Here is a 20,291-nt window from a genome sequence, read left to right on the forward strand (position 1 = left end):
TCTAGGTGACATCACAAATCCCTATGGTTACATACACAACAAAGCTGGGTTGTTGTTGTTTACACTCTGCAAGGCCTGTGGAAGTGAGTGACATCATAGCACTGTAGTTCTGAGGGTTCTAGATGGATGCAACAATCTCCTGTTGCTTCTATGAAGGCCATAATAGACGACATCACCAAACAGCTCCATAGTCACATACACAGCAAAGGAGAGATGTTGTTTACACCTAGTGATGTCAGTGGTATTGAGTGACATCACAGCACAGTGCTAAGGCTCCTGGGCCTGGACACAGCAGCGGCTGCAATATCTCAACGGAGAATACGTTTATATATATGTGTGTGTGTGCGCGTATATATATATATATATATATATATATATATATATATATATATATATATTTCTCCGCCGAAATCACTTTTAAACCCATTTCCACCTTTTTTTCCCTTCTCTTCCTCTTACTTTTTTTTCACGTTTTTTTACGTTTTTCTCCTTTTCGCCTCTTTTCTGGGCGTATTATTCTTCTTTTTCTTCTTTTTTTTCGTCTAATGCATACCCCATCAGTGCAGCAATGCTTATTCAATACCGCCAGCAGATGGAGACACTGGGGGATAATTTTCTAAGGATTTATACTGATTTTTCCTGTCTGAATTTGTCGCACAGAAAGTTGCAGGCCAAATATGTGTGACATTTCTGCGACTTTAGCTTCTAGAGCATTTTTACAACATTATACATAGGTGCTGAATACATAAAAAGCGACTGTTCAGCGACAGACAAGTCGCATCGGCTGAAAGTAGGCCAGAATGTCAGTCCATGTTGGAGCAGGTTTAGATACAGTCTAAAGTATAGATCTCAAAGTCTGTGCACAGAATTTAGCAAGGGCCTCGCACCTTCTGATGCATCAGGTAGGTGCACAATAGCATAGCCTAACCCTCTGTACTTTGGTCTATATTGATGCGGGACATAGACAGCCAGCTGATGACCAATCCATTAGTGCAATGGATGGCTGGAAGCATTTGTCTTTGCCTTTGCAATACCACAGAAGCAATGCATGGTCAATGTACAGCAATGACACACCTGTGTGAACAACCAGGAGACCCCCCCCCCCCCCCCCCATGTTATGTTACATAGTTACATAGTTAGTACGGTCGAAAAAAGACATATGTCCATCAAGTTCAACCAGGGAATTAAGGGGTAGGGGTGTGGCGCGATATTGGGGAAGGGATGAGATTTTATATTTCTTCATAAGCATTAATCTTATTTTGTCAATTAGGAACATTCAGCACCCACCCGCTATCAAGGCAGCTGCCTATCATGTCATGCCCTACCTGCACAGGTGTGCTGGCTACTCAAATGATCCAATTAAGGAGGCCATTTAGTCAGCAGCAGCAGAAGTCCTGTGCCTGGACGCTCCAACAGCGGCCAGACACAAGCAGAAGCAGAAGCAGCAGAAGCAGCAGCAGCAGCAGCACCACCTTTTGTTTTTTGGCTGCAGCAGCAGCAAGGCCCACAGGGCTGGCTAGCTGGCTAGCCAGCAAGCAGGTAGCAATGAAAGTAGGAATCTTTCTTTTTAACCCTGTAAGGGGGTGGTGCACTGTACCCGAAGATACTGCCATATCGGGTCAATGCATAGGGCGACGGAAGCAAGCTTCGAAATCGGCCCCCTTTCTCAAAAATCCATTTAATATATGGTCCCCAGATAGGGGACGTATCAGATATTAAACTGATAAGAACAGATACTACACTTGATCTTAGCCAAAAGGCCGAGAAGCGATAACCGTGAAAGGGGCGGGCCCAACAAGGTGCCCTTCATGGGCACTATCACTGCTTGCTGTCAGGGAGGCTGCCAGACAATTTTCCATTCACACTCTGGGCTGGGGGGCAGTCAACCACCAGTACACACAGCAGAACCTAAACCCATACCATTATTGCTAAGCAGCAAGACAGGGGCCCATTGCACTCCCACGGGGCCTTTTTAAATGCAATCCATAACCCGGATTTGCCAGGAACCCTTCTTACTCCTCCTACTTGCATGTGACACTGGGCTTAGGATCTGCATAGGAAACACACACACAAGCACACACCTACCTTTGTTGCCTGCAGATGCCTCCTTGGCTGTCCCCAAACGGTATCAAACCAACACCCACGGGAAGCTGTAAGCATAGAGGACATGCCTGCACCCCATTGGACTTACCTGTGTGGGTTAAACCCGGGTTATTTGACAACCTATGGCGTTGATGGTTCTGCTCAGGCAGAGCAGTGCTGATGCTCCTCATAAAGCTGTCGCTGCTGTGAAGGTTCTAGGTGACATCACAAATCCCTATGGTTACATACACAACAAAGCTGGGTTGTTGTTGTTTACACTCTGCAAGGCCTGTGGAAGTGAGTGACATCATAGCACTGTAGTTCTGAGGGTTCTAGATGGATGCAACAATCTCCTGTTGCTTCTATGAAGGCCATAATAGACGACATCACCAAACAGCTCCATAGTCACATACACAGCAAAGGAGAGATGTTGTTTACACCTAGTGATGTCAGTGGTATTGAGTGACATCACAGCACAGTGCTAAGGCTCCTGGGCCTGGACACAGCAGCGGCTGCAATATCTCAACGGAGAATACGTTTATATATATGTGTGTGTGTGCGCGTATATATATATATATATATATATATATATATATATATATATATATTTCTCCGCCGAAATCACTTTTAAACCCATTTCCACCTTTTTTCCCTTCTCTTCTTCTTACTTTTTTTTCACGTTTTTTTACGTTTTTCTCCTTTTCGCCTCTTTTCTGGGCGTATTATTCTTCTTTTTCTTCTTTTTTTTCGTCTAATGCATACCCCATCAGTGCAGCAATGATTATTCAATACCGCCAGCAGATGGAGACACTGGGGGATAATTTTCTAAGGATTTATACTGATTTTTCCTGTCTGAATTTGTCGCACAGAAAGTTGCAGGCCAAATATGTGTGACATTTCTGCGACTTTAGCTTCTAGAGCATTTTTACAACATTATACATAGGTGCTGAATACATAAAAAGCGACTGTTCAGCGACAGACAAGTCGCATCGGCTGAAAGTAGGCCAGAATGTCAGTCCATGTTGGAGCAGGTTTAGATACAGTCTAAAGTATAGATCTCAAAGTCTGTGCACAGAATTTAGCAAGGGCCTCGCACCTTCTGATGCATCAGGTAGGTGCACAATAGCATAGCCTAACCCTCTGTACTTTGGTCTATATTGATGCGGGACATAGACAGCCAGCTGATGACCAATCCATTAGTGCAATGGATGGCTGGAAGCATTTGTCTTTGCCTTTGCAATACCACAGAAGCAATGCATGGTCAATGTACAGCAATGACACACCTGTGTGAACAGCCAGGAGACCCCCCCCCCCCCATGTTATGTTACATAGTTACATAGTTAGTACGGTCGAAAAAAGACATATGTCCATCAAGTTCAACCAGGGAATTAAGGGGTAGGGGTGTGGCGCGATATTGGGGAAGGGATGAGATTTTATATTTCTTCATAAGCATTAATCTTATTTTGTCAATTAGGAACATTCAGCACCCACCCGCTATCAAGGCAGCTGCCTATCATGTCATGCCCTACCTGCACAGGTGTGCTGGCTACTCAAATGATCCAATTAAGGAGGCCATTTAGTCAGCAGCAGCAGAAGTCCTGTGCCTGGACGCTCCAACAGCGGCCAGACACAAGCAGAAGCAGAAGCAGCAGAAGCAGCAGCAGCACCACCTTTTGTTTTTTGGCTGCAGCAGCAGCAAGGCCCACAGGGCTGGCTAGCTGGCTAGCCAGCAAGCAGGTAGCAATGAAAGTAGGAATCTTTCTTTTTAACCCTGTAAGGGGGTGGTGCACTGTACCCGAAGATACTGCCATATCGGGTCAATGCATAGGGCGACGGAAGCAAGCTTCGAAATCGGCCCCCGTTCTCAAAAATCCATTTAATATATGGTCCCCAGATAGGGGACGTATCAGATATTAAACTGATAAGAACAGATACTACACTTGATCTTAGCCAAAAGGCCGAGAAGCGATAACCGTGAAAGGGGCGGGCCCAACAAGGTGCCCTTCATGGGCACTATCACTGCTTGCTGTCAGGGAGGCTGCCAGACAATTTTCCATGCACACTCTGGGCTGGGGGGCAGTCAACCACCAGTACACACAGCAGAACCTAAACCCATACCATTATTGCCAAGCAGCAAGACAGGGGCCCATTGCACTCCCACGGGGCCTTTTTAAATGCAATCCATAACCCGGATTTGCCAGGAACCCTTCTTACTCCTCCTACTTGCATGTGACACTGGGCTTAGGATCTGCATAGGAAACACACACACAAGCACACACCTACCTTTGTTGCCTGCAGATGCCTCCTTGGCTGTCCCCAAATGGTATCAAACCAACACCCACGGGAAGCTGTAAGCATAGAGGACATGCCTGCACCCCATTGGACTTACCTGTGTGGGTTAAACCCGGGTTATTTGACAACCTATGGCGGTGATGGTTCTGCTCAGGCAGAGCAGTGCTGATGCTCCTCATAAAGCTGTCGCTGCTGTGAAGGTTCTAGGTGACATCACAAATCCCTATGGTTACATACACAACAAAGCTGGGTTGTTGTTGTTTACACTCTGCAAGGCCTGTGGAAGTGAGTGACATCATAGCACTGTAGTTCTGAGGGTTCTAGATGGATGCAACAATCTCCTGTTGCTTCTATGAAGGCCATAATAGACGACATCACCAAACAGCTCCATAGTCACATACACAGCAAAGGAGAGATGTTGTTTACACCTAGTGATGTCAGTGGTATTGAGTGACATCACAGCACAGTGCTAAGGCTCCTGGGCCTGGACACAGCAGCGGCTGCAATATCTCAACGGAGAATACGTTTATATATATGTGTGTGTGTGCGCGTATATATATATATATATATATATATATATATATATATATATTTCTCCGCCGAAATCACTTTTAAACCCATTTCCACCTTTTTTTCCCTTCTCTTCCTCTTACTTTTTTTTCACGTTTTTTTACGTTTTTCTCCTTTTCGCCTCTTTTCTGGGCGTATTATTCTTCTTTTTCTTCTTTTTTTTCGTCTAATGCATACCCCATCAGTGCAGCAATGCTTATTCAATACCGCCAGCAGATGGAGACACTGGGGGATAATTTTCTAAGGATTTATACTGATTTTTCCTGTCTGAATTTGTCGCACAGAAAGTTGCAGGCCAAATATGTGTGACATTTCTGCGACTTTAGCTTCTAGAGCATTTTTACAACATTATACATAGGTGCTGAATACATAAAAAGCGACTGTTCAGCGACAGACAAGTCGCATCGGCTGAAAGTAGGCCAGAATGTCAGTCCATGTTGGAGCAGGTTTAGATACAGTCTAAAGTATAGATCTCAAAGTCTGTGCACAGAATTTAGCAAGGGCCTCGCACCTTCTGATGCATCAGGTAGGTGCACAATAGCATAGCCTAACCCTCTGTACTTTGGTCTATATTGATGCGGGACATAGACAGCCAGCTGATGACCAATCCATTAGTGCAATGGATGGCTGGAAGCATTTGTCTTTGCCTTTGCAATACCACAGAAGCAATGCATGGTCAATGTACAGCAATGACACACCTGTGTGAACAGCCAGGAGACCCCCCCCCCCCCCCCATGTTATGTTACATAGTTACATAGTTAGTACGGTCGAAAAAAGACATATGTCCATCAAGTTCAACCAGGGAATTAAGGGGTAGGGGTGTGGCGCGATATTGGGGAAGGGATGAGATTTTATATTTCTTCATAAGCATTAATCTTATTTTGTCAATTAGGAACATTCAGCACCCACCCGCTATCAAGGCAGCTGCCTATCATGTCATGCCCTACCTGCACAGGTGTGCTGGCTACTCAAATGATCCAATTAAGGAGGCCATTTAGTCAGCAGCAGCAGAAGTCCTGTGCCTGGACGCTCTAACAGCGGCCAGACACAAGCAGAAGCAGCAGAAGCAGCAGCAGCACCACCTTTTGTTTTTTGGCTGCAGCAGCAGCAAGGCCCACAGGGCTGGCTAGCTGGCTAGCCAGCAAGCAGGTAGCAATGAAAGTAGGAATCTTTCTTTTTAACCCTGTAAGGGGGTGGTGCACTGTACCCGAAGATACTGCCATATCGGGTCAATGCATAGGGCGACGGAAGCAAGCTTCGAAATCGGCCCCCGTTCTCAAAAATCCATTTAATATATGGTCCCCAGATAGGGGACGTATCAGATATTAAACTGATAAGAACAGATACTACACTTGATCTTAGCCAAAAGGCCGAGAAGCGATAACCGTGAAAGGGGCGGGCCCAACAAGGTGCCCTTCATGGGCACTATCACTGCTTGCTGTCAGGGAGGCTGCCAGACAATTTTCCATGCACACTCTGGGCTGGGGGGCAGTCAACCACCAGTACACACAGCAGAACCTAAACCCATACCATTATTGCTAAGCAGCAAGACAGGGGCCCATTGCACTCCCACGGGGCCTTTTTAAATGCAATCCATAACCCGGATTTGCCAGGAACCCTTCTTACTCCTCCTACTTGCATGTGACACTGGGCTTAGGATCTGCATAGGAAACACACACACAAGCACACACCTACCTTTGTTGCCTGCAGATGCCTCCTTGGCTGTCCCCAAACGGTATCAAACCAACACCCACGGGAAGCTGTAAGCATAGAGGACATGCCTGCACCCCATTGGACTTACCTGTGTGGGTTAAACCCGGGTTATTTGACAACCTATGGCGGTGATGGTTCTGCTCAGGCAGAGCAGTGCTGATGCTCCTCATAAAGCTGTCGCTGCTGTGAAGGTTCTAGGTGACATCACAAATCCCTATGGTTACATACACAACAAAGCTGGGTTGTTGTTGTTTACACTCTGCAAGGCCTGTGGAAGTGAGTGACATCATAGCACTGTAGTTCTGAGGGTTCTAGATGGATGCAACAATCTCCTGTTGCTTCTATGAAGGCCATAATAGACGACATCACCAAACAGCTCCATAGTCACATACACAGCAAAGGAGAGATGTTGTTTACACCTAGTGATGTCAGTGGTATTGAGTGACATCACAGCACAGTGCTAAGGCTCCTGGGCCTGGACACAGCAGCGGCTGCAATATCTCAACGGAGAATACGTTTATATATATGTGTGTGTGTGCGCGTATATATATATATATATATATATATATATATATATATATATATATATTTCTCCGCCGAAATCACTTTTAAACCCATTTCCACCTTTTTTTCCCTTCTCTTCCTCTTACTTTTTTTTCACGTTTTTTTACGTTTTTCTCCTTTTCGCCTCTTTTCTGGGCGTATTATTCTTCTTTTTCTTCTTTTTTTTCGTCTAATGCATACCCCATCAGTGCAGCAATGCTTATTCAATACCGCCAGCAGATGGAGACACTGGGGGATAATTTTCTAAGGATTTATACTGATTTTTCCTGTCTGAATTTGTCGCACAGAAAGTTGCAGGCCAAATATGTGTGACATTTCTGCGACTTTAGCTTCTAGAGCATTTTTACAACATTATACATAGGTGCTGAATACATAAAAAGCGACTGTTCAGCGACAGACAAGTCGCATCGGCTGAAAGTAGGCCAGAATGTCAGTCCATGTTGGAGCAGGTTTAGATACAGTCTAAAGTATAGATCTCAAAGTCTGTGCACAGAATTTAGCAAGGGCCTCGCACCTTCTGATGCATCAGGTAGGTGCACAATAGCATAGCCTAACCCTCTGTACTTTGGTCTATATTGATGCGGGACATAGACAGCCAGCTGATGACCAATCCATTAGTGCAATGGATGGCTGGAAGCATTTGTCTTTGCCTTTGCAATACCACAGAAGCAATGCATGGTCAATGTACAGCAATGACACACCTGTGTGAACAGCCAGGAGACCCCCCCCCCCCCCCCCATGTTATGTTACATAGTTACATAGTTAGTACGGTCGAAAAAAGACATATGTCCATCAAGTTCAACCAGGGAATTAAGGGGTAGGGGTGTGGCGCGATATTGGGGAAGGGATGAGATTTTATATTTCTTCATAAGCATTAATCTTATTTTGTCAATTAGGAACATTCAGCACCCACCCGCTATCAAGGCAGCTGCCTATCATGTCATGCCCTACCTGCACAGGTGTGCTGGCTACTCAAATGATCCAATTAAGGAGGCCATTTAGTCAGCAGCAGCAGAAGTCCTGTGCCTGGACGCTCCAACAGCGGCCAGACACAAGCAGAAGCAGCAGAAGCAGCAGCAGCACCACCTTTTGTTTTTTGGCTGCAGCAGCAGCAAGGCCCACAGGGCTGGCTAGCTGGCTAGCCAGCAAGCAGGTAGCAATGAAAGTAGGAATCTTTCTTTTTAACCCTGTAAGGGGGTGGTGCACTGTACCCGAAGATACTGCCATATCGGGTCAATGCATAGGGCGACGGAAGCAAGCTTCGAAATCGGCCCCCGTTCTCAAAAATCCATTTAATATATGGTCCCCAGATAGGGGACGTATCAGATATTAAACTGATAAGAACAGATACTACACTTGATCTTAGCCAAAAGGCCGAGAAGCGATAACCGTGAAAGGGGCGGGCCCAACAAGGTGCCCTTCATGGGCACTATCACTGCTTGCTGTCAGGGAGGCTGCCAGACAATTTTCCATGCACACTCTGGGCTGGGGGGCAGTCAACCACCAGTACACACAGCAGAACCTAAACCCATACCATTATTGCTAAGCAGCAAGACAGGGGCCCATTGCACTCCCACGGGGCCTTTTTAAATGCAATCCATAACCCGGATTTGCCAGGAACCCTTCTTACTCCTCCTACTTGCATGTGACACTGGGCTTAGGATCTGCATAGGAAACACACACACAAGCACACACCTACCTTTGTTGCCTGCAGATGCCTCCTTGGCTGTCCCCAAACGGTATCAAACCAACACCCACGGGAAGCTGTAAGCATAGAGGACATGCCTGCACCCCATTGGACTTACCTGTGTGGGTTAAACCCGGGTTATTTGACAACCTATGGCGGTGATGGTTCTGCTCAGGCAGAGCAGTGCTGATGCTCCTCATAAAGCTGTCGCTGCTGTGAAGGTTCTAGGTGACATCACAAATCCCTATGGTTACATACACAACAAAGCTGGGTTGTTGTTGTTTACACTCTGCAAGGCCTGTGGAAGTGAGTGACATCATAGCACTGTAGTTCTGAGGGTTCTAGATGGATGCAACAATCTCCTGTTGCTTCTATGAAGGCCATAATAGACGACATCACCAAACAGCTCCATAGTCACATACACAGCAAAGGAGAGATGTTGTTTACACCTAGTGATGTCAGTGGTATTGAGTGACATCACAGCACAGTGCTAAGGCTCCTGGGCCTGGACACAGCAGCGGCTGCAATATCTCAACGGAGAATACGTTTATATATATGTGTGTGTGTGCGCGTATATATATATATATATATATATATATATATATATATATATATATTTCTCCGCCGAAATCACTTTTAAACCCATTTCCACCTTTTTTTCCCTTCTCTTCCTCTTACTTTTTTTTCACGTTTTTTTACGTTTTTCTCCTTTTCGCCTCTTTTCTGGGCGTATTATTCTTCTTTTTCTTCTTTTTTTTCGTCTAATGCATACCCCATCAGTGCAGCAATGCTTATTCAATACCGCCAGCAGATGGAGACACTGGGGGATAATTTTCTAAGGATTTATACTGATTTTTCCTGTCTGAATTTGTCGCACAGAAAGTTGCAGGCCAAATATGTGTGACATTTCTGCGACTTTAGCTTCTAGAGCATTTTTACAACATTATACATAGGTGCTGAATACATAAAAAGCGACTGTTCAGCGACAGACAAGTCGCATCGGCTGAAAGTAGGCCAGAATGTCAGTCCATGTTGGAGCAGGTTTAGATACAGTCTAAAGTATAGATCTCAAAGTCTGTGCACAGAATTTAGCAAGGGCCTCGCACCTTCTGATGCATCAGGTAGGTGCACAATAGCATAGCCTAACCCTCTGTACTTTGGTCTATATTGATGCGGGACATAGACAGCCAGCTGATGACCAATCCATTAGTGCAATGGATGGCTGGAAGCATTTGTCTTTGCCTTTGCAATACCACAGAAGCAATGCATGGTCAATGTACAGCAATGACACACCTGTGTGAACAGCCAGGAGACCCCCCCCCCCCCCCATGTTATGTTACATAGTTACATAGTTAGTACGGTCGAAAAAAGACATATGTCCATCAAGTTCAACCAGGGAATTAAGGGGTAGGGGTGTGGCGCGATATTGGGGAAGGGATGAGATTTTATATTTCTTCATAAGCATTAATCTTATTTTGTCAATTAGGAACATTCAGCACCCACCCGCTATCAAGGCAGCTGCCTATCATGTCATGCCCTACCTGCACAGGTGTGCTGGCTACTCAAATGATCCAATTAAGGAGGCCATTTAGTCAGCAGCAGCAGAAGTCCTGTGCCTGGACGCTCCAACAGCGGCCAGACACAAGCAGAAGCAGCAGAAGCAGCAGCAGCACCACCTTTTGTTTTTTGGCTGCAGCAGCAGCAAGGCCCACAGGGCTGGCTAGCTGGCTAGCCAGCAAGCAGGTAGCAATGAAAGTAGGAATCTTTCTTTTTAACCCTGTAAGGGGGTGGTGCACTGTACCCGAAGATACTGCCATATCGGGTCAATGCATAGGGCGACGGAAGCAAGCTTCGAAATCGGCCCCCGTTCTCAAAAATCCATTTAATATATGGTCCCCAGATAGGGGACGTATCAGATATTAAACTGATAAGAACAGATACTACACTTGATCTTAGCCAAAAGGCCGAGAAGCGATAACCGTGAAAGGGGCGGGCCCAACAAGGTGCCCTTCATGGGCACTATCACTGCTTGCTGTCAGGGAGGCTGCCAGACAATTTTCCATGCACACTCTGGGCTGGGGGGCAGTCAACCACCAGTACACACAGCAGAACCTAAACCCATACCATTATTGCTAAGCAGCAAGACAGGGGCCCATTGCACTCCCACGGGGCCTTTTTAAATGCAATCCATAACCCGGATTTGCCAGGAACCCTTCTTACTCCTCCTACTTGCATGTGACACTGGGCTTAGGATCTGCATAGGAAACACACACACAAGCACACACCTACCTTTGTTGCCTGCAGATGCCTCCTTGGCTGTCCCCAAACGGTATCAAACCAACACCCACGGGAAGCTGTAAGCATAGAGGACATGCCTGCACCCCATTGGACTTACCTGTGTGGGTTAAACCCGGGTTATTTGACAACCTATGGCGGTGATGGTTCTGCTCAGGCAGAGCAGTGCTGATGCTCCTCATAAAGCTGTCGCTGCTGTGAAGGTTCTAGGTGACATCACAAATCCCTATGGTTACATACACAACAAAGCTGGGTTGTTGTTGTTTACACTCTGCAAGGCCTGTGGAAGTGAGTGACATCATAGCACTGTAGTTCTGAGGGTTCTAGATGGATGCAACAATCTCCTGTTGCTTCTATGAAGGCCATAATAGACGATATCACCAAACAGCTCCATAGTCACATACACAGCAAAGGAGAGATGTTGTTTACACCTAGTGATGTCAGTGGTATTGAGTGACATCACAGCACAGTGCTAAGGCTCCTGGGCCTGGACACAGCAGCGGCTGCAATATCTCAACGGAGAATACGTTTATATATATGTGTGTGTGTGCGCGTATATATATATATATATATATATATATATATATATATATATATTTCTCCGCCGAAATCACTTTTAAACCCATTTCCACCTTTTTTTCCCTTCTCTTCCTCTTACTTTTTTTTCACGTTTTTTTACGTTTTTCTCCTTTTCGCCTCTTTTCTGGGCGTATTATTCTTCTTTTTCTTCTTTTTTTTCGTCTAATGCATACCCCATCAGTGCAGCAATGTTTATTCAATACCGCCAGCAGATGGAGACACTGGGGGATAATTTTCTAAGGATTTTTACTGATTTTTCCTGTCTGAATTTGTCGCACAGAAAGTTGCAGGCCAAATATGTGTGACATTTCTGCGACTTTAGCTTCTAGAGCATTTTTACAACATTATACATAGGTGCTGAATACATAAAAAGCGACTGTTCAGCGACAGACAAGTCGCATCGGCTGAAAGTAGGCCAGAATGTCAGTCCATGTTGGAGCAGGTTTAGATACAGTCTAAAGTATAGATCTCAAAGTCTGTGCACAGAATTTAGCAAGGGCCTCGCACCTTCTGATGCATCAGGTAGGTGCACAATAGCATAGCCTAACCCTCTGTACTTTGGTCTATATTGATGCGGGACATAGACAGCCAGCTGATGACCAATCCATTAGTGCAATGGATGGCTGGAAGCATTTGTCTTTGCCTTTGCAATACCACAGAAGCAATGCATGGTCAATGTACAGCAATGACACACCTGTGTGAACAGCCAGGAGACCCCCCCCCCCCCCCATGTTATGTTACATAGTTACATAGTTAGTACGGTCGAAAAAAGACATATGTCCATCAAGTTCAACCAGGGAATTAAGGGGTAGGGGTGTGGCGCGATATTGGGGAAGGGATGAGATTTTATATTTCTTCATAAGCATTAATCTTATTTTGTCAATTAGGAACATTCAGCACCCACCCGCTATCAAGGCAGCTGCCTATCATGTCATGCCCTACCTGCACAGGTGTGCTGGCTACTCAAATGATCCAATTAAGGAGGCCATTTAGTCAGCAGCAGCAGAAGTCCTGTGCCTGGATGCTCCAACAGCGGCCAGACACAAGCAGAAGCAGCAGAAGCAGCAGCAGCACCACCTTTTGTTTTTTGGCTGCAGCAGCAGCAAGGCCCACAGGGCTGGCTAGCTGGCTAGCCAGCAAGCAGGTAGCAATGAAAGTAGGAATCTTTCTTTTTAACCCTGTAAGGGGGTGGTGCACTGTACCCGAAGATACTGCCATATCGGGTCAATGCATAGGGCGACGGAAGCAAGCTTCGAAATCGGCCCCCGTTCTCAAAAATCCATTTAATATATGGTCCCCAGATAGGGGACGTATCAGATATTAAACTGATAAGAACAGATACTACACTTGATCTTAGCCAAAAGGCCGAGAAGCGATAACCGTGAAAGGGGCGGGCCCAACAAGGTGCCCTTCATGGGCACTATCACTGCTTGCTGTCAGGGAGGCTGCCAGACAATTTTCCATGCACACTCTGGGCTGGGGGGCAGTCAACCACCAGTACACACAGCAGAACCTAAACCCATACCATTATTGCTAAGCAGCAAGACAGGGGCCCATTGCACTCCCACGGGGCCTTTTTAAATGCAATCCATAACCCGGATTTGCCAGGAACCCTTCTTACTCCTCCTACTTGCATGTGACACTGGGCTTAGGATCTGCATAGGAAACACACACACAAGCACACACCTACCTTTGTTGCCTGCAGATGCCTCCTTGGCTGTCCCCAAACGGTATCAAACCAACACCCACGGGAAGCTGTAAGCATAGAGGACATGCCTGCACCCCATTGGACTTACCTGTGTGGGTTAAACCCGGGTTATTTGACAACCTATGGCGGTGATGGTTCTGCTCAGGCAGAGCAGTGCTGATGCTCCTCATAAAGCTGTCGCTGCTGTGAAGGTTCTAGGTGACATCACAAATCCCTATGGTTACATACACAACAAAGCTGGGTTGTTGTTGTTTACACTCTGCAAGGCCTGTGGAAGTGAGTGACATCATAGCACTGTAGTTCTGAGGGTTCTAGATGGATGCAACAATCTCCTATTGCTTCTATGAAGGCCATAATAGACGACATCACCAAACAGCTCCATAGTCACATACACAGCAAAGGAGAGATGTTGTTTACACCTAGTGATGTCAGTGGTATTGAGTGACATCACAGCACAGTGCTAAGGCTCCTGGGCCTGGACACAGCAGCGGCTGCAATATCTCAACGGAGAATACGTTTATATATATGTGTGTGTGTGCGCGTATATATATATATATATATATATATATATATATATATATATATATTTCTCCGCCGAAATCACTTTTAAACCCATTTCCACCTTTTTTTCCCTTCTCTTCCTCTTACTTTTTTTCACGTTTTTTTACGTTTTTCTCCTTTTCGCCTCTTTTCTGGGCGTATTATTCTTCTTTTTCTTCTTTTTTTTCGTCTAATGCATACCCCATCAGTGCAGCAATGCTTATTCAATACCGCCAGCAGATGGAGACACTGGGGGATAATTTTCTAAGGATTTATACTGATTTTTCCTGTCTGAATTTGTCGCACAGAAAGTTGCAGGCCAAATATGTGTGACATTTCTGCGACTTTAGCTTCTAGAGCATTTTTACAACATTATACATAGGTGCTGAATACATAAAAAGCGACTGTTCAGCGACAGACAAGTCGCATCGGCTGAAAGTAGGCCAGAATGTCAGTCCATGTTGGAGCAGGTTTAGATACAGTCTAAAGTATAGATCTCAAAGTCTGTGCACAGAATTTAGCAAGGGCCTCGCACCTTCTGATGCATCAGGTAGGTGCACAATAGCATAGCCTAACCCTCTGTACTTTGGTCTATATTGATGCGGGACATAGACAGCCAGCTGATGACCAATCCATTAGTGCAATGGATGGCTAGAAGATTTTGTCTTTGCCTTTGCAATACCACAGAAGCAATGCATGGTCAATGTACAGCAATGACACACCTGTGTGAACAGCCAGGAGACCCCCCCCCCCCATGTTATGTTACATAGTTACATAGTTAGTACGGTCGAAAAAAGACATATGTCCATCAAGTTCAACCAGGGAATTAAGGGGTAGGGGTGTGGCGCGATATTGGGGAAGGGATGAGATTTTATATTTCTTCATAAGCATTAATCTTATTTTGTCAATTAGGAACATTCAGCACCCACCCGCTATCAAGGCAGCTGCCTATCATGTCATGCCCTACCTGCACAGGTGTGCTGGCTACTCAAATGATCCAATTAAGGAGGCCATTTAGTCAGCAGCAGCAGAAGTCCTGTGCCTGGACGCTCCAACAGCGGCCAGACACAAGCAGAAGCAGAAGCAGCAGAAGCAGCAGCAGCACCACCTTTTGTTTTTTGGCTGCAGCAGCAGCAAGGCCCACAGGGCTGGCTAGCTGGCTAGCCAGCAAGCAGGTAGCAATGAAAGTAGGAATCTTTCTTTTTAACCCTGTAAGGGGGTGGTGCACTGTACCCGAAGATACTGCCATATCGGGTCAATGCATAGGGCGACGGAAGCAAGCTTCGAAATCGGCCCCCGTTCTCAAAAATCCATTTAATATATGGTCCCCAGATAGGGGACGTATCAGATATTAAACTGATAAGAACAGATACTACACTTGATCTTAGCCAAAAGGCCGAGAAGCGATAACCGTGAAAGGGGCGGGCCCAACAAGGTGCCCTTCATGGGCACTATCACTGCTTGCTGTCAGGGAGGCTGCCAGACAATTTTCCATGCACACTCTGGGCTGGGGGGCAGTCAACCACCAGTACACACAGCAGAACCTAAACCCATACCATTATTGCTAAGCAGCAAGACAGGGGCCCATTGCACTCCCACGGGGCCTTTTTAAATGCAATCCATAACCCGGATTTGCCAGGAACCCTTCTTACTCCTCCTACTTGCATGTGACACTGGGCTTAGGATCTGCATAGGAAACACACACAAGCACACACCTACCTTTGTTGCCTGCAGATGCCTCCTTGGCTGTCCCCAAACGGTATCAAACCAACACCCACGGGAAGCTGTAAGCATAGAGGACATGCCTGCACCCCATTGGACTTACCTGTGTGGGTTAAACCCGGGTTATTTGACAACCTATGGCGGTGATGGTTCTGCTCAGGCAGAGCAGTGCTGATGCTCCTCATAAAGCTGTCGCTGCTGTGAAGGTTCTAGGTGACATCACAAATTCCTATGGTTACATACACAACAAAGCTGGGTTGTTGTTGTTTACACCCTGCAAGGCCTGTGGAAGTGAGTGACATCATAGCACTGTAGTTCTGAGGGTTCTAGATGGATGCAACAATCTCCTGTTGCTTCTATGAAGGCCATAATAGACGACATCACCAAACAGCTCCATAGTCACATACACAGCAAAGGAGAGATGTTGTTTACACCTAGTGATGTCAGTGGTATTGAGTGACATCACAGCACAGTGCTAAGGCTCCTGGGCCTGGACACAGCAGCGGCTGCAATATCTCAACGGAGAATACGTTTATATATATGTGTGTGTGTGCGCGTATATATATATATATATATATATATATATATATATATATATTTCTCCGCCGAAATCACTTTTAAACCCATTTCCACCTTTTTTTCCCTTCTCTTCCTCTTACTTTTTTTTCACGTTTTTTTACGTTTTTCTCCTTTTCGCCTCTTTTCTGGGCGTATTATTCTTCTTTTTCTTCTTTTTTTTCATCTAATGCATACCCCATCAGTGCAGCAATGCTTATTCAATACCGCCAGCAGATGGAGACACTGGGGGATAATTTTCTAAGGATTTATACTGATTTTTCCTGTCTGAATTTGTCGCACAGAAAGTTGCAGGCCAAATATGTGTGACATTTCTGCGACTTTAGCTTCTAGAGCATTTTTACAACATTATACATAGGTGCTGAATACATAAAAAGCGACTGTTCAGCGACAGACAAGTCGCATCGGCTGAAAGTAGGCCAGAATGTCAGTCCATGTTGGAGCAGGTTTAGATACAGTCTAAAGTATAGATCTCAAAGTCTGTGCACAGAATTTAGCAAGGGCCTCGCACCTTCTGATGCATCAGGTAGGTGCACAATAGCATAGCCTAACCCTCTGTACTTTGGTCTATATTGATGCGGGACATAGACAGCCAGCTGATGACCAATCCATTAGTGCAATGGATGGCTGGAAGCATTTGTCTTTGCCTTTGCAATACCACAGAAGCAATGCATGGTCAATGTACAGCAATGACACACCTGTGTGAACAGCCAGGAGACCCCCCCCCCCCCATGATAAGTTACATAGTTACATAGTTAGTACGGTCGAAAAAAGACATATGTCCATCAAGTTCAACCAGGGAATTAAGGGGTAGGGGTGTGGCGCGATATTGGGGAAGGGATGAGATTTTATATTTCTTCATAAGCATTAATCTTATTTTGTCAATTAGGAACATTCAGCACCCACCCGCTATCAAGGCAGCTGCCTATCATGTCATGCCCTACCTGCACAGGTGTGCTGGCTACTCAAATGATCCAATTAAGGAGGCCATTTAGTCAGCAGCAGCAGAAGTCCTGTGCCTGGACGCTCCAACAGCGGCCAGACACAAGCAGAAGCAGAAGCAGCAGAAGCAGCAGCAGCACCACCTTTTGTTTTTTGGCTGCAGCAGCAGCAAGGCCCACAGGGCTGGCTAGCTGGCTAGCCAGCAAGCAGGTAGCAATGAAAGTAGGAATCTTTCTTTTTAACCCTGTAAGGGGGTGGTGCACTGTACCCGAAGATACTGCCATATCGGGTCAATGCATAGGGCGACGGAAGCAAGCTTCGAAATCGGCCCCCGTTCTCAAAAATCCATTTAATATATGGTCCCCAGATAGGGGACGTATCAGATATTAAACTGATAAGAACAGATACTACACTTGATCTTAGCCAAAAGGCCGAGAAGCGATAACCGTGAAAGGGGCGGGCCCAACAAGGTGCCCTTCATGGGCACTATCACTGCTTGCTGTCAGGGAGGCTGCCAGACAATTTTCCATGCACACTCTGGGCTGGGGGGCAGTCAACCACCAGTACACACAGCAGAACCTAAACCCATACCATTATTGCTAAGCAGCAAGACAGGGGCCCATTGCACTCCCACGGGGCCTTTTTAAATGCAATCCATAACCCGGATTTGCCAGGAACCCTTCTTACTCCTCCTACTTGCATGTGACACTGGGCTTAGGATCTGCATAGGAAACACACACACAAGCACACACCTACCTTTGTTGCCTGCAGATGCCTCCTTGGCTGTCCCCAAACGGTATCAAACCAACACCCACGGGAAGCTGTAAGCATAGAGGACATGCCTGCACCCCATTGGACTTACCTGTGTGGGTTAAACCCGGGTTATTTGACAACCTATGGCGGTGATGGTTCTGCTCAGGCAGAGCAGTGCTGATGCTCCTCATAAAGCTGTCGCTGCTGTGAAGGTTCTAGGTGACATCACAAATCCCTATGGTTACATACACAACAAAGCTGGGTTGTTGTTGTTTACACTCTGCAAGGCCTGTGGAAGTGAGTGACATCATAGCACTGTAGTTCTGAGGGTTCTAGATGGATGCAACAATCTCCTGTTGCTTCTATGAAGGCCATAATAGACGACATCACCAAACAGCTCCATAGTCACATACACAGCAAAGGAGAGATGTTGTTTACACCTAGTGATGTCAGTGGTATTGAGTGACATCACAGCACAGTGCTAAGGCTCCTGGGCCTGGACACAGCAGCGGCTGCAATATCTCAACGGAGAATAGGTTTATATATATGTGTGTGTGTGCGCGTATATATATATATATATATATATATATATATATATATATATATATATTTCTCCGCCGAAATCACTTTTAAACCCATTTCCACCTTTTTTTCCCTTCTCTTCCTCTTACTTTTTTTTCACGTTTTTTTACGTTTTTCTCCTTTTCGCCTCTTTTCTGGGCGTATTATTCTTCTTTTTCTTCTTTTTTTTCGTCTAATGCATACCCCATCAGTGCAGCAATGCTTATTCAATACCGCCAGCAGATGGAGACACTGGGGGATAATTTTCTAAGGATTTATACTGATTTTTCCTGTCTGAATTTGTCGCACAGAAAGTTGCAGGCCAAATATGTGTGACATTTCTGCGACTTTAGCTTCTAGAGCATTTTTACAACATTATACATAGGTGCTGAATACATAAAAAGCGACTGTTCAGCGACAGACAAGTCGCATCGGCTGAAAGTAGGCCAGAATGTCAGTCCATGTTGGAGCAGGTTTAGATACAGTCTAAAGTATAGATCTCAAAGTCTGTGCACAGAATTTAGCAAGGGCCTCGCACCTTCTGATGCATCAGGTAGGTGCACAATAGCATAGCCTAACCCTCTGTACTTTGGTCTATATTGATGCGGGACATAGACAGCCAGCTGATGACCAATCCATTAGTGCAATGGATGGCTGGAAGCATTTGTCTTTGCCTTTGCAATACCACAGAAGCAATGCATGGTCAATGTACAGCAATGACACACCTGTGTGAACAGCCAGGAGACCCCCCCCCCCCCCATGTTATGTTACATAGTTACATAGTTAGTACGGTCGAAAAAAGACATATGTCCATCAAGTTCAACCAGGGAATTAAGGGGTAGGGGTGTGGCGCGATATTGGGGAAGGGATGAGATTTTATATTTCTTCATAAGCATTAATCTTATTTTGTCAATTAGGAACATTCAGCACCCACCCGCTATCAAGGCAGCTGCCTATCATGTCATGCCCTACCTGCACAGGTGTGCTGGCTACTCAAATGATCCAATTAAGGAGGCCATTTAGTCAGCAGCAGCAGAAGTCCTGTGCCTGGACGCTCCAACAGCGGCCAGACACAAGCAGAAGCAGAAGCAGCAGAAGCAGCAGCAGCACCACCTTTTGTTTTTTGGCTGCAGCAGCAGCAAGGCCCACAGGGCTGGCTAGCTGGCTAGCCAGCAAGCAGGTAGCAATGAAAGTAGGAATCTTTCTTTTTAACCCTGTAAGGGGGTGGTGCACTGTACCCGAAGATACTGCCATATCGGGTCAATGCATAGGGCGACGGAAGCAAGCTTCGAAATCGGCCCCCGTTCTCAAAAATCCATTTAATATATGGTCCCCAGATAGGGGACGTATCAGATATTAAACTGATAAGAACAGATTTTTTTTTTTTTTTTTTTTTTAAAGCCGAGGAACGTGCTTTCGATTCACCCAAAGTGCAAGAAAAAGTGCAAACGTGTTACACTAAAAAAAACGTGCACAAAGGATGCGGTCTATCGCAAGCCCTTCTCCGATAGGAGAGAGGCCCCCCAACAAACCTTACCCTTCGCCTCCGGACCAAAAGGTACCTGCGAGGTTCCAGGTTCGATGTCCCTTTTCGCCGAAGCTACTAGGAGACCACAAATGCTCCCGGCATCCCCCTTGGCGTTAGCCAAGGTATCTGCCCGCAGAGCCGATTACGGTAGGTACCCTGCGAAGCAGGAGTACCCGGGG

General features: G+C 45.9%; 9 non-coding genes across 9 annotated transcripts; all 9 read right to left on the reverse strand.

Annotated features, from left to right (window-relative positions):
* Positions 1 to 1,581: 1,581 nt before the first annotated feature.
* Positions 1,582 to 1,772, reverse strand: LOC130324834 (U2 spliceosomal RNA). Its single transcript, XR_008869768.1, has one exon. It is a non-coding gene; the product is annotated as a U2 spliceosomal RNA (small nuclear RNA).
* A 2,089-nt stretch (positions 1,773 to 3,861) lies between these two features.
* On the reverse strand, positions 3,862 to 4,052 carry LOC130324835 (U2 spliceosomal RNA). The gene has a single exon (XR_008869769.1). It is a non-coding gene; the product is annotated as a U2 spliceosomal RNA (small nuclear RNA).
* A 2,083-nt stretch (positions 4,053 to 6,135) lies between these two features.
* LOC130324836 (U2 spliceosomal RNA) lies at positions 6,136 to 6,326 on the reverse strand. Its single transcript, XR_008869770.1, has one exon. It is a non-coding gene; the product is annotated as a U2 spliceosomal RNA (small nuclear RNA).
* Positions 6,327 to 8,416: 2,090 nt separating this feature from the next.
* Positions 8,417 to 8,607, reverse strand: LOC130324838 (U2 spliceosomal RNA). The gene has a single exon (XR_008869771.1). It is a non-coding gene; the product is annotated as a U2 spliceosomal RNA (small nuclear RNA).
* Positions 8,608 to 10,693: 2,086 nt separating this feature from the next.
* On the reverse strand, positions 10,694 to 10,884 carry LOC130324839 (U2 spliceosomal RNA). The gene has a single exon (XR_008869772.1). It is a non-coding gene; the product is annotated as a U2 spliceosomal RNA (small nuclear RNA).
* A 2,084-nt stretch (positions 10,885 to 12,968) lies between these two features.
* On the reverse strand, positions 12,969 to 13,159 carry LOC130324840 (U2 spliceosomal RNA). Its single transcript, XR_008869773.1, has one exon. It is a non-coding gene; the product is annotated as a U2 spliceosomal RNA (small nuclear RNA).
* A 2,088-nt stretch (positions 13,160 to 15,247) lies between these two features.
* Positions 15,248 to 15,438, reverse strand: LOC130324841 (U2 spliceosomal RNA). Its single transcript, XR_008869774.1, has one exon. It is a non-coding gene; the product is annotated as a U2 spliceosomal RNA (small nuclear RNA).
* Positions 15,439 to 17,522: 2,084 nt separating this feature from the next.
* Positions 17,523 to 17,713, reverse strand: LOC130324842 (U2 spliceosomal RNA). Its single transcript, XR_008869775.1, has one exon. It is a non-coding gene; the product is annotated as a U2 spliceosomal RNA (small nuclear RNA).
* A 2,093-nt stretch (positions 17,714 to 19,806) lies between these two features.
* Positions 19,807 to 19,990, reverse strand: LOC130324844 (U2 spliceosomal RNA). Its single transcript, XR_008869777.1, has one exon. It is a non-coding gene; the product is annotated as a U2 spliceosomal RNA (small nuclear RNA).
* Between the last annotated feature and the right edge of the window lie 301 nt (positions 19,991 to 20,291).

This window comes from Hyla sarda, unplaced genomic scaffold, assembly GCF_029499605.1.
Source record: "Hyla sarda isolate aHylSar1 unplaced genomic scaffold, aHylSar1.hap1 scaffold_2662, whole genome shotgun sequence".
Taxonomy (NCBI): domain Eukaryota; kingdom Metazoa; phylum Chordata; class Amphibia; order Anura; family Hylidae; genus Hyla; species Hyla sarda.